This window comes from Dermochelys coriacea, chromosome 3 (assembly GCF_009764565.3).
Source record: "Dermochelys coriacea isolate rDerCor1 chromosome 3, rDerCor1.pri.v4, whole genome shotgun sequence".
NCBI classification, from domain to species: Eukaryota; Metazoa; Chordata; order Testudines; family Dermochelyidae; genus Dermochelys; species Dermochelys coriacea.
The window spans coordinates 64,613,669-64,626,161 of NC_050070.1; positions in this window are offsets into that span (position 1 = coordinate 64,613,669).

The window sequence follows — 12,493 nt, forward strand, 5'->3', positions numbered from 1 at the left end:
TCAGTTCCCTCAGACTCTCCTCGTAAGTCATGTGCCCCAGCCCCCTAATCATTTATGTTGCCCTCTGCTGTACTATCTCCAATTTTCCACATCCTTTCTGTAGTGGGAGGCCCAAACCTGGATGCAATACTTCAAATGTGGCCTCACCAGTGTCCAATAGAGGGGAATAATCACTTCCCTCGATCTTCTGGCAATGCTCCTACTAATACAGCCCAATATGACGTTGGCTGCCTTGGCAACAAGGGCACACTGCTGACTCATATCCAGCTTCTCGTCCACTGTAATCCCCAGGTCCTTTTCTGCAGAACTGCCGCTTAGCCAGTTGGTCCCCAGCCTGTAGCGGTGCATGGGATTCTTCCTTCCTAACTGCAGGACTCTGCACTTGTCCTTGTTGAACCTCATCAGATTTCTTTTGGCCCAATCTCCAATTTTTCTACGTCACTCTGGACACTATCCCTACTTCTCCCCCCAGTTTAGTGTCATCTGTGAACTTGCTGAGGGTGCATTTCGTCCCATCATCCAGATCATTAATAAAGATGATGAACAAAACCGGCCCCAGGTCCAACTCATCTGGAAGATCAACATAGCTCACCACAAGTAGCCTGCCTCTGACGCTCGAATAATCCAGGCCAAATTGTAAAGTTCAACTGGAACAACAAACTTTGCAGCATCCATAGTTAAGTCAACTGATGTTGGTGGCCAGGAACAACTCATTCCGGGACTGTCATCCTATGCGCTCTTAATGACCAGTGTGGCTAACTGACTTCACATCATGAGCTGGTGTACTTAACTGTTGATCTATCGGATGGCAGATCAGCTTGTGATGGAGAATGAATTTGCTCCTCTTTGCTCAGAGCTGTTCTTGTATGCAGGGGTGCTGGAACAATTTGTATAGTGGGATGCTGAGATATATAATATAAACCCTGTATATTTTGAAAACCACTTTAAGCCATGGGGTGCAGCAGCATACCCTCCCCCCCCCACTTCCCGCACTTCTAATTCCAGCACCTATGCCTGAATCTGATCCAGCCTCTGATTGATAAGGAAATCTATTAATAAGCATATATATTGACAGTTTGTCAACATACATCATCTCACTAACGTTCTTGCAGTGTGAGGTATGAAAGGAGAGCTGAGGGAAACTCACGTTTCAGATGATATTTCAGTCTGTCAACTCTAATATAAAAATGCATGATTTCTAAAAATAGGGTTCTCCACAGGGACATTGATTGTTGTTGTAAAGTAAGAGTCTTGCTACTGTGTTTTAAATTTATATTTTATAATTGCATTCAAAATTTAGTACAAACTTAAAGGTTAGAAAATGCTGTGATGTTTACATTTCCAGTTGTCTCTACCATGACTGTGCCTAAATGATTATGAAAAAGTCTGCCTTTACAATGTCTCTCTTACCTGTAATTTGAAACATCAAGACTTCATGCGTGTTTAGAAGCTCAGTGAAAATCTGGGTAATTCCTCTTATCTGCAACATCTATAATGAGCACCTGGTGGATGATAGCAGAAAATTGTATAGGCGTTGATATACAGATGCCCAGCACGAGTAGGTTCATCCTCATCTGCAGACCGTGTCAAAAATCATGTGTAGTCTCTAACATGTTTTTATGGTACCGCACTGCAACTGCCACACAATTTTGACCTTGTATGTGAATGAGCATGCTCTGAGCCTCTCTACTCTGCAACTCTTTTTAACTTTCCTGCATCTGTGGTTTCTGCCTAGACTCTTTGATCCTTTTTGTGTTTATGGGGCACAGTGATGTACAGCTCCCTTTTCTTGCATATGATGCAGATGACAGGGACTGATCCTGATGCACATACATGGAGGCCATATTTTGACTGAAGCGTCTTCCTGGAGTTAGGCACAGGTGTGGAACTGGTGCTGGAGGAGGTAGACTGTCCATCATCCTGTTTCCCCTGAAATATTGACTGCTGAGCACAGCGTTTTCTTGTACTGTCTCTACACTTTTTGTCTATAAAACACCTATAGCAGTTGGGGTGGAACCCTGCATCATTAGGGATGTCATCAAATTCTTTTGGCAGGTATTGTTGAAATGATTCAGCAATGTATCTATTATCAACATGCAAATCCAACCACGCTTGAGCACATTCATGGTATTTAAACCACCTGACATGTAAATGTTTGAGTGGACTCCTTGATTGAGGCTAGAGGCATATAACAATGCAAACCAGCTATAAAAGTAGATTTCTTGTGACTCTTAGATGATTGATTTCCTGATCTTAGTCACTATCACTGAACATGGTCATATTGGTTCTGTATGAATACATGTGTTAACTGGTCAAATCCAAAGCCTCCAAGCTTTACTAATATCTCTTTTTTTTGTGCTGTAAGTGGCTGGTTCAGTACAGGGTTAAGTTTCCTATATTTGCACACTGGAGGCTGAAAAGTGAAAAGGTCTAGGAGAAAACAATTAAGTTACTTCTTGAAAATCTATATGGTTGACAATGTTAATTGCTGTACTTGAAATAGCCTATAAATATTAATTGTTATTGCGAGGAAAATGTAGTGGTGCTAGGTACAAGTGCCTTTCATTGTGTTCCTACCCTCTCCTTGTTTTGTTTAAATGTATCATTCTTTGAGACATCAAAACCTCCCTTTAAGATGTAAAGATTTTATGTACTTTTTATACAATGCTGCCACTAAGGAAAATAGGCTGTTTGCCATGAAACCACATGCAACTATGAATATTTAGGAAGAAATTAATTTAAAATACGATGCATTTATCATCCAGATAGTTTGCCTGGAGTCAAAATGGAACACATTAATAGCTATATTGAACCGAGTATTGCTGATGATAGATAAATTAGAGAGTGGGGTACCGTTTTGCCCCAGTAATTTTACCAAAATAGAGAGATGGCTGATTATTACACATTATCTATTTGCATGACCAATGAGGAAAATTTGGTGTATAATATCGTCTAGACAGATCAGACTTCTGGTCTTTCTAACAATTTCATGCACACGCAAAGAGCCTTTTAAACATGTTTTCACCCATGTATTATGTATAAGTGTATGATGTTTCCACTATTTCAATACATTTTGAATATATTTCAATTATTTTGGGCCCAGATTAGGCAAATATTGTGGAAATTGTATCTAAAAGCTCTTTAATTGATATGCTTTCAAAATAGGTTGACAGCAGGTAACTTTGGATGTGCAATGTCAGAAAACTGCAGGATTTCTTGCAGACAACTTTTAATACAAGATCTCTTAGGTTACTACCTACATAAAATGGCATAGAATATGTAGCGCTCCTCTTGCTGGTATGGAACACCACAATAATGGGCCTCACTATACGGCCTGTAGGATCCTAAAGTCCTGGTTTAGACTCAGATCAACCTTCACAGGCTTTAAACTCAATGCTCTCCCAAACCTGACACATTCCCCAGAATTCACATGAGGCCAAGATACACAGCTGCATGACTACTACATGAACTCTCCAGGACCATGGGTCCCCCAGAACTCCCAGCTGAAGGTAACTGTGTAGGGACTATGGTGTGGGTGGTCATGCCTAGTGATCAGAGCCAGGGATCAGAATCTAGGAAACAGAGCCAGAGCCAGAGCTGGGGTCAGGATCACACCAAGCATTAGATCAGGAGTCATGCCAAAGGCTGAGCTAGAATCAGTGTCAGGAACCACACTGAGGGTCAGGACTGCAGTTAGAGTCAGATAGCAGTATCAAGGATCAGATCGGAGTCAATGCCCAAACAAGACAAACCCCACACACCTCAGACTAATATCATCTGAAATAGTTTTGCTGAAAAAGATATGGTTGGTTAATAAAACAGGAGATTTGATAGAAGTCCCTTCTCAACTTTAACTGTAGCAACTTTGGTGCAATGCTATAGATAGATGTGGTCCCATTTTCAAGAGCTGTTTCCAAAACCAGTTGTTTTTCCTCCATATCTGTTCTAATTTTGACTGCACAACCATCCACATATACTAATTTTCTCATCACTTGTCTGATTTTTCAGGGGGGATGAAGACTAAAATCCAGAGGGCGTAGCTGTGGATTGCCAATTTACTTTGCAAATACAGAGTGCATTTTTCCATTACTCATCACCACAGAAGGAAGGTCACCTTAAAAAGTCACAGCTCTTAAAGATAGTCAGGAGCTCCGCACATTTCTCTACTCAAATATCTACTGGATTTTATTTTGACATTGAAAGCATGTTGAAATTAAATTAGGTTGACTAACTAGTTATCACAGTTGAATGATCATTGTTTGGTTTATTCTGGATCCTCTAAGGGTAGGCATAATTTTTATTGATTGAGCTGATTTCCAATTTTTGATACAACAGTCCCAGTTTTGAAGGAATGTTTGGTAGGTTAGAGCTTTTCACTTCTCTATATGTATACATATTGGTTGACACCACGAATTTTTGGGAACTCTGTTAAAACACTAATCACTTTGTAGTTAAGTCCCTAAATGAGAGTCTTCTAGATAGACTTTATCACCAAAAATTTGCATTAGAATGACATGTATCAGAAATATTGATAGTCAGCCAGGCTTGCACTCAGAACAAGATTCTTCTCATCTACTTCTTGAGAAAACAGCAAGACCTCTGCTTGTAAATGATCTGAAATAATTTCCTTTAAAATCTGATATCTGTTATATAATGTTGTGGTGCAATAATAACCGTTACCACCAGACTCATAAAATAATGAAGATAGAATACTGCTTGGTGTGATCTGTTAAATTCTTATGCAAGATTTGTTCCTATTAAAATCTTGGTACAGAGGAACTACAGCTCACAATTAATGTCCATGAGTTACAGTTTGTGCGCGTTAATTTGCAAGAGAGAAGTATCCTGGGCAACATTGGAGAAACAGAAAAAGATCAAGGTGCGAATAAAGTAGTTTACTCAATATAATTTTAACTATTTTATTTTCAAACATACAAACTCTGCTCCTTCATTCTATATACTCTTGAAAAACATTATGCATTTGAGTAGTCCTATTCAGTTCACATAAATCAGCATTTGTAGGATCAGTACCTTTTAAAATGCAATACTTTTCTGTAACATTTATCTACGCTGCTAACTACAGCAAAATGAATCAATAGTGTCTTCAGACATTCATAAGTCTTAATTACATATCAAGGAAACCATTAATGTTTGAAATACCAAAACATTGTATCATTTAATGAGATCAATAACAAATAAAATGTTTGCCTGCATTTTTCAGCTCTTGCTGATTTGAAAGGTGCTTCGGGGAGTGAGGATTACATCTGCAATCTCCTTTAAGCAAACTGTCTCAGCCACCTATGAATGGTTAGCCCTTTCTGCCTGCCAGCTAAACCTAGGCAGGGAATATACTCTAATATACCCTAATATATCCCTTATATGATGTAATAACAAACAGAACCAGGGATTTGATAAACTTCACCAAAATCCTATCAGATGCCTACTTAGCAGGTTTGAAAGTCTTCTGCTTTATATTATTTTAAAATGTTTTCTCCAAATATAACAGAGTCTCTTCACAAGGAAGGACTAGTCCTGTGTCAACTTTGCAGGTTTTTATTTTGCCATTTTTGAGCTCTTGGTTTTCCCATAACTTAGAAGCAGCTGGATGGACTATCTTCACATTTTCAGAACAATTCACTTCTGAGCTGACATCAAGCATGGAATGTTTCAGCCCCAAAAGGTGAATTTTGCAGAGTTGTAAACAAATAAAGAAGGGAGTTATAATGGACCTGCAGACTAGTATATGGTATATGTCTACAGGGCATCATGGACACAAATGCTAGCAATAAGGCAAACACCCAGCTTTCTGTTTCATGCTAATAGTATAATCAAGTTGTCCTAGTTCTTGGCTGAGAGCAGCACCTGGAAGCATGGAAGGCAGCATACTTAAGATGAGCCCAAGTAAAATGTTTACGGAAATAAGAAAATATTATGGAGCAATAGCCACTACCACTGCATCACCCTCTCTTAAACATCTGCCCTCAAAGAGGCTCGGATTCCTTCTGGACTCCTCACTGCAAGCTGGGCAGTGGGCACTGGAGTAGATATGCTCTCTAAAATGCATTCTTCCATCTGCAGCTGGTCTGCAACCCATACTGTCAGATGATGAGTTGGACATGGATTATTATAACCCACTATATTTGGGAATGAGTACTTTGATTTTAAAAAGAGGTAACATTCATCCAGAACACAGTAGCCCATCTCTCAGCAAAGCTAGAACTAGTTGAAAAACCCTGAGGTGGGGGAAAGGAAGAAGGAAGAGAAATAAAAATCTTTAAACATTTCCCCCATCTTTATTGACATTTTATGTTGATAGACATTTTCCTATTTGTGATGCTGAATGAAAGTACATTACCTTGTTTTCCCTTCACTTTACTGGTTCCCCTAGAACACAAAGTCAACTTCATATTCTTGCTCATTTTTAAGGTCCTGCATGGCATTGGCCCAGGCTACCTAAGTGCACAATTCTCTCTTGGAGACCACAGTCTCCCTCAACAGCTGCACTTCACAGGAAGTATCATCTTCATGGGTTAATAAAACCTTTCTTTATGAGTGCAAAGAGCAGAGCTTTCTTAGCAGCTGGAACAAATCATGGGACTCTCTTCCAAAGCAGTGAGCGCCTCTGATCTCACCGCTTTCTGTGAAGAGTGTAAGTAGAGTTAAGTACTTTCCAATCTGTTCTCAGTGAAAACTTTCTACAAGTCACAAAATGGCCTCAACAGGGAAGCTTTCCAGAAAGAATGGATTCATGGAGTAGTCAATTCGCAGCAGTTAAAGGGATTCATTGGGTAGCTGGCAATGTTATCCTGCAAAATATTAGAAACGCTCTTGCTGGCCGCTGTATACATTTGTACAGCTTGTTATCTTTTTGCCAGTAGATGACAGTGTTGAGACACTTGTTTTCCGGTCCCAAAGTTTCTCCAAGGCTACTTGGTAGATTCAATGTCACCAACAAAATACTTGTTGATGTCCCTTTGGAAGCGTTATTCTTGAAATATGATGGCCTTAAAATCGTAAAAATCACCTACCAAACATACATCATCAATAATTTTTGCTGCTTCGGTGCTTTATAACAGAACACATAGTTACATCTCTGCATTTTTTTTTCAAGTGAACACACAGTACACTGTAGTGATAATAATAAATTCCTTTTATTGAAGCCTCTTGAGTTCAGAATGAGTCCAAAATGCTTTACAAGCATACTCATTTTACATATAGATCACTGAGCCACCACTAAAAAGCAGTCATCTTTGAGGTGGAGAAGACCCTTAGTGGAGGCTTAAGAGGGAGCGATCAGAGTGTTCTCCACGAAAGGTCTTTTCTTGGGGAACTTGCTCCATTTTGTGCTCTATTTCCAAGTAAATTATGTCTCTTTGAAATTCGCAACAATGATAATTTGGTCCACTAGAGTCGCAATTTATAACTTTCCAGACACATTACAAAATCCATATTTTTAATGGATATTAAAGGAGGAGTCTTGATGGGTTGAACTAAGTACAATAGATTAACTGGAGGATGTGACTGTTTGCCATTTTCCACTCCATGTATCTGATTAAGTGGGATTTTAGCCCATGAAAGCTTATGCCCAAATAAATGTGTTAGTCTCTAAGATTCCACAAGGACTCCTCATTGTTCTACTACTGTAATCTAATGGGCTGTTTCAATCAGATTTGTAATATCTCCTACCAAAAACCAGGGTAGGTTCAGATTTTCAACAAGTCGGCAAATATCTGCCTACTTCATTCATTCATTATTGTGGACAAGAGTAGATGATACTAGAAATACCAGCCTTCTTAGTCTATTACATGACCAAAAGCAACAATCTGACTCCGTCTTATTAGCAGTAGCTCTGGAAAGCCATTATAATTCTGCTCTAACCACAAATGGATATTAAACTGAGACATGGAATGTTTTCCAGAGAAAGATATAATTAGTAAAGAATTTAAAAATCAGTAGTACAGTACAAAAATGCCATCTCAAATCGTCATATTAACTGAACTCTAGCTGCTTTGATCATTAAAATGTAGATGTGGGGGGACAGTGGGAATAAAGATTCTATTCTCCCTGTCATCAGAAAGAGCACAGAGGAAGGTTAGGTTAAAAAAAATCACAGATTAAAGTGATATCAAAAGACCAAATATATTGTAAATGCCGTGTGTCAGATTTCACAATAGATATGGTTAAAAAGACATGTGCAGACACCCATCTGGGGTTAAAAGAAGGTTACTGGATGCACACTGCAGTTCAGTGTTGCTACATGTGAACAAGCATATCACATGGGCTGCAGGCCATATGGGGCAGAAGGCAAAGTAAGTTATTGTACCAGCTGTAATGATAGACTCACAATCACAGCACTCCCAAGGCCAACAAAATGTTCTGTTATCCAGGGCTTACATTCTGCTGGAGCTGTCCAGAGCAGAGCTCCAGTAAATATTTTGAAACCTGTGGGGCTGAAAATTCTCATACACTAGTTCCTAGAGCCTCTCACTTCTTTCCCCCCTCCCATTCGGAGGCCCAAATGGGGGGTAGAGACAAGAAATGAGGGGCACTGGGAAAGAGTGTATGAAAATTTAAGCCCTGTTTGTATCTGAACTCAGAGCCAAATCTGGAGACCTCACTGAGTTTTTACCTCAGTCCCAATTTTCAGAGGTGCTGAACACCGGCAATTCCAGGTAAAGTCAGTGGGAGTTAAAGTTTGATGGAGATAAAATGGTATGTTTGCCAGGTGGTGTTTCTTTGCTCTCACATCTCTATTATTGTAGAGCGTATTAGCAAAGTATGTCTGTGACCATTTTTCATGCCAATGCTAATTAAGCAAATGTGATGCAGCTTCTGAAAAAATTAAAGTGAATAAAATAATGGGAGCCAGTTGTTCCATGTTGTTTTAGCATCCTTAATGAGCTGACCTGTGAGAAACTATTTTTACATTCTATTGATTTCCCTTACTCAGTGTTATCTTGCTTCTGGGCTCAGCTACACAGCAGCACAAAGGAACCTTTATTATGTTCCCACTAGTGCAGCTACATTTTATTCTAATATATCATTATGTTGACCTTCCACTAAAGCATAGAAAACTAAGGGTCAGTGCTATGGATAACTTATTTGAGGTGGTATGCACTTGAGGTCCGTTATAATAAGGAACTTTCAGGTTCTCAGTATTACACTGTCATAGAGCGGGGCTACCCTGCAGCACCCCTTATCTGCTGAGTATGGGACTGCCTGAACTCCCTGCCTCAGTTTCCTCCCCCCAAGGGGATACTCTTTGATTTTCCACAAACAGGTCTGTCCTGGCGATGTAGCTTGGCCCTTCCAGTAACAAAAGTCCAACTAAAAAGACCCAAAGTTCTTCCCTTTGTGGGCTTCTCTTCAGCCCACCCTCTTCTCAGCCCCTTTCTAGGCTACTAGAACACTAGGCCCCACCCTGGTTCTCCTGGAATACTCAGACTTCTGCTGATCCTGGCTCAGGGCCTTCTACAGGTGCCTACCCACAGCATAGAAAATATCCGATGAAGTGAGCTGTAGCTCACGAAAGCTTATGCTCAAATAAATTTGTTAGTCTCTAAGATGCCACAAGTACTCCTTTTTTTTTTTGCGAATACAGACTAACACGGCTGCTACTCTGATACCCACACCCTGCATCTATGCTCTCTCTATGCATCAGACTGCTCTCTCTCAGCCCTCGTATAAGGTCCAGATGTCCATTACACTATCACCTGACTCTTTTAATTCCCCTGAAGATGGGAAGGAGCTAATGAGTTCTGGCACAGGTGGGGCTGGTTCCATCTCTTCTTAAGGAGTTGTCGACACTGCAGCTGGGAAGTGACCCTCCTAGCACAGGCAGACAGATTCGTGCTAGCTGGGATTGAATTAACATACTAAAAATAGTACATGGCTGTTGCAGCTCAAGTGGTAGCTCAGGTTCTCAAGGCCACCCAACCCCCTTGGTCTGAGCTTGGGTAGCTAGCTCAATCTCCCGTGCTGGGATGCTACAGTGTAGACATATATACGCTGTGATCTACTATCATGAAAAAGATAGGATAAATGAAGCTTTCATAATAAACCAGCATAAACAGATGTAGCTTAGCTATATCAAAGGCAGGGTACAATTTGATGATTCCCTGGTGACTCTGAAGAACGTTTCAGTTGCAAGCCCTCCTCTGGGTCCTTTTCTTTCAGCATCCAGCTTTAGCATGAGGAAAATTATCCGGATCAGCCTTTTCCGCTTTAGCAATTTATATCCAGCTGCAATCAGGATTTTTTCCAAATTCTTCCTTATGAGGAGATCTGTATCATCATCAGTATCATCTGTATCATCATCGGCTGGAGCACCCACGGGGAAAAATTGGTGGGTGCTGTGCACCCACTGGCAGCTCCCTGCCCGGCCCCTGCACCTCAGCTTACCTCCATCTCCTCTGCGAGTGCACCACATGCCTGCTTTTCCCCACTCCCTCCCAGCACTTGCCACCACAAAACAGCTGCTTCACTGGACAAGCGCTGGGAGGGGGAACACGGCGTGCTCAGGGGAGGCGGCAGGGCTGGAGCGGGGATTTTGGGAGGGGTCCAATAGGGGCTGGGAAGGGGTGAGGACTTTGGGGAAAGGGGTTGGAATGTGGGCGGGGCAGGGATGGGGGCGCAAGCTCCCACCGGCGCCATGAGAAGTTGGCACCTATGCAGGTGCTGACTTTTGTTTTTGATGGTGGGTACTCTGATCCCGCTCAGTTTCTTCTCCTGAGGCATTGCCCCCACTCTGCCTCTTCCCTCAGGCACGCTCCTGCCCGCTGCTTGCTCCTCTCCCCTGAATGCCTCCCGCTTGCTCCTTGCCTCCTCTTTCTGCCTTAAGAGTGTGAAGGCGGGAGGCAGAGAGAAGCAAATGGTGGGGTCCTCAGGGGAAGAGGAGGATGGGGACAGGAAGAGGCACAGCATGGGGAGGGTCACGGGGGAAGAGGCTGAGCACGGATGGGGCCACAGTTGTGGGTGCTGAGCACCCCCTATTTTTTTCTGTGGGTGCTTGAGCCCTGTAGCACTCACGGAGATGGCACCTATAGTGGTGTCCCTTTATGTAGCACTTGATCTGGGCAGGCCAACCCCTTTCCGAATGAACATAACATATTCCTGCCCTCAGGCAACCATAGCTTTCTATAGCTGATTTAGTCTGAAGGGGAAAAAAATAACCTGATATCTCTTCAATCTAGGGCTGTCGATTAATCGCAGTTAACTCACGCGATTTCACAAAAAAAGTAATCGCAATTAATCGCATTGCTAAACAATAGAATACCAATTGAAATTTATTAAATATTTTTGGATGTTTTTCTACATTTTCAAATATGTTGATTTCAATTACAACATAGCATGCAAAGTGTACAGTACTCACTTTATATTATTATTTTTTATTACAAATATTTGCTCTGTAAAAATTATAAACTAAAGAAATAGTATTTTTCAATTCACCTCATACAAGTGCAATCTCTTTATTGTGAAAGTGTAACTTACAAACGTAGATTTTTTTTGTTACATAGCTGCATTCAAAAACAAAACAATATGAAACTTTAGAGCCTACAAGTCCACTCAGTCCTACTTCTTGTTCAGCTAATCGCTCAGAAAAACAAGTTTGTTTACATTTATGGGAGATAATGCTGCCCGCTTATGATTTACAGTGTCACCTGAAAGCGAGCACAGGCATTCACATGGCACTTTTGTAGCCAGCGCTGCAAGGTATTTACGTGCCAGATATGGTAAACATTCATATGTCCCTTCATGCTTCAGCCACCATTCTAGAGGACATGCTTCCATGCTGATGATGATCTTAAACAATGTGTTAATTAAATTGGTGACTGAACTCCTTGGAGGAGAATTGCATGTCTCCTGCTCTGTTTTACCCACATTCTGCCATATATTTCATGTTATAGCAGTCTCAGATGATGACCAGGCACATGTTGTTCGTTTTAAGAACACTTTCACTGCAGATTTGACAAAACACAAAGAAGGTACCAATGTGAGATTTCTAAAGAAAGCTACAGCACTCGACCCAAGGTTTAAGAATCTGGAGTGCCTTCCAAAAGCTGAGATGGATGGGAGCATGGCTTCAGAAGAGTTAAAAGAGCAACACTCCGATGCAGAAACTTCAGAACCCGAACCAGCAAAAAATAAAATCAATCTTTTGCTAGTAGCATCTGACTCAGATAATGAAAATGAATGTGTGTTGGTCTGCACCGCTATGCATTGTTATCGAGCAGAACCCATCATCGGCATGGACTCAAGTCCTCTGGAATGGTGGTTGAAGCATGAAGGGACATATGAATCTTTAGGGCATCTGCCACTAAATATCTTGTAATGCTGGCTACAACAGTGCCATGTGAATGCCTGTTCTTATTTTCAGGTGACGTTGTAAACAAGAAGTGGACAGCATTATCTCCTGTAATCGTAAATAAACATGTTCAAGTGATTGAATGAACCAGAAATAGGACTGAGTGGACTTGTAGGCTCTAAAGTTTTA